This window comes from Silene latifolia, chromosome 5 (assembly GCF_048544455.1).
Source record: "Silene latifolia isolate original U9 population chromosome 5, ASM4854445v1, whole genome shotgun sequence".
NCBI classification, from domain to species: Eukaryota; Viridiplantae; Streptophyta; class Magnoliopsida; order Caryophyllales; family Caryophyllaceae; genus Silene; species Silene latifolia.
In genome coordinates, this window is record NC_133530.1 from 56,486,586 (window position 1) to 56,488,189 (window position 1,604).

Below are 1,604 nucleotides of genomic sequence, written 5' to 3' on the forward strand. Positions count from 1 at the left end.
CTCCTTCTCTTTGGCCTTTTCTTCATTCTTCTTTGAAACTTCTTGATTGGTGGGTTCTTCTTCCCTAGAGTTTTGCACAACTCTTTCCTTGTCACTAGGCTCCACAACTTCATCCTCAACTTGCTTCTTTGGCCCTTAATATCTTGTACCACTCCTCAAGTGGATGGCACTAACCGATTCATGTCTTGGGGGATTACTTTGAGGTGGTAATTGCCCCTTTTATCTTTGAGAGTTTGAAGATGCTAGTTGGGTCATTTGAGTTTCCAACATTTTTGTGTGGGCTAGGATGTTGTTGATGGTGATGTCTTTTGCTTGGCTATCTTTTTGCATTTGAGTGAAAAATTCTTGTTGATTCTTTTGCATTTGGAGGACCGCTTTTTGAACATCAAAACCTTGGTCATTTTGTTGATTGTATGGAGTTTGATTTTGGTAACCTTGGTTTTGGTTGTAAAAGGGTCTTTGATTTTGGTTTCTCATTGGAGGTGGGGTGTATGTTGGTTAGGGTTTTGAACATTTTAGCTTTTATATGAGAGATTTGGATGGAATTTGGTGTTTTCATTGTAATAGTTGGAATAAGGGGTACCACTTTTGTATGCTTGAAAAGCATTCACTTGCTCACTTGTTCCCCTACATTCACTTTGGTCATGTCCCAAAGTTCCACAATTCTCACATATTCCATTTGGAATCGATGAAGATGCTACCATGGCATTAACATGTTGCTTTGGTGATTTTGAGGCTTCTTCAAGCTTAGCCATAGCCTTTTCAAACTTCAAGTTGATGGTATCAATATGAGCACTAAGTTGAGCACCCAATTGAGTAATAGAGTCCACTTCATGCTTTCCTCCTCTAGTAGCCTTGCGAGGTCTACTAGATTGTGAATTATGGACCGCCATTTCCTTAATCTTGTTCCAAGTTTGATTATCGTCAACTTCGGTGAACATACCATTTGATCCCATGTTGAGAATGTTTCGGGAGTCTTCATAAAGACCATTCCAAATTTGTTGTACCAAGAACCACTCGCTAAGTCCATGATGAGGACATGAGCGACAAGTTCCTTTGAATCGCTCCCAAGCTTCATACAAAGATTCTTCGTCCCTTTGCTTAAAACCCGTGATTTGGGCTCTTAGCATGTTAGTCTTTTCCGGAGGGTAGAACTTTTTGTAGAAAGCTAGAGCCAACTTCTTCCAAGAGTCAATTCCAAGAGTAGCCTTATCAAGGCTCTTTAACCATTGTTTCGCGGTACCAATTAGAAAAAAAGGAAATAAGACCCATCGAATTTGGTCTTGAGTCACTCCGGTTTGTGAAATCGTATCACAATAGTCACAAAAAGTCGCCATGTGAGAATGAGGGTCTTCACTAGGCATCCCCCCAAATTGGCTTCTCTCGACTAATTGGATAAATGCGGATATAGCAATAAAATTTCCGGGTAAGTGTTGTGGTGTGGGAGTACCATTGGGTAGGTTCTCCTCGGTTGGTACGGAATGTGATGAAAACTTAGGCATTGTGGGTTGATTTTGTGGTTGATTTTGTGTTGGGTTCTCCTCACCTTCTCTTGCAAAAGGGTTGATGAACTCAAGAGTATTTGAATGAATATCTACAACCTC

The 1,604-nt window shown here is 40.5% G+C and overlaps 1 non-coding gene across 1 annotated transcript; it reads left to right on the forward strand.

Annotated features, from left to right (window-relative positions):
• Positions 1-1,023: 1,023 nt before the first annotated feature.
• LOC141658085 (small nucleolar RNA R71) lies at positions 1,024-1,130 on the forward strand. Its single transcript, XR_012548993.1, has one exon. It is a non-coding gene; the product is annotated as a small nucleolar RNA R71 (small nucleolar RNA).
• Positions 1,131-1,604: the final 474 nt, after the last annotated feature.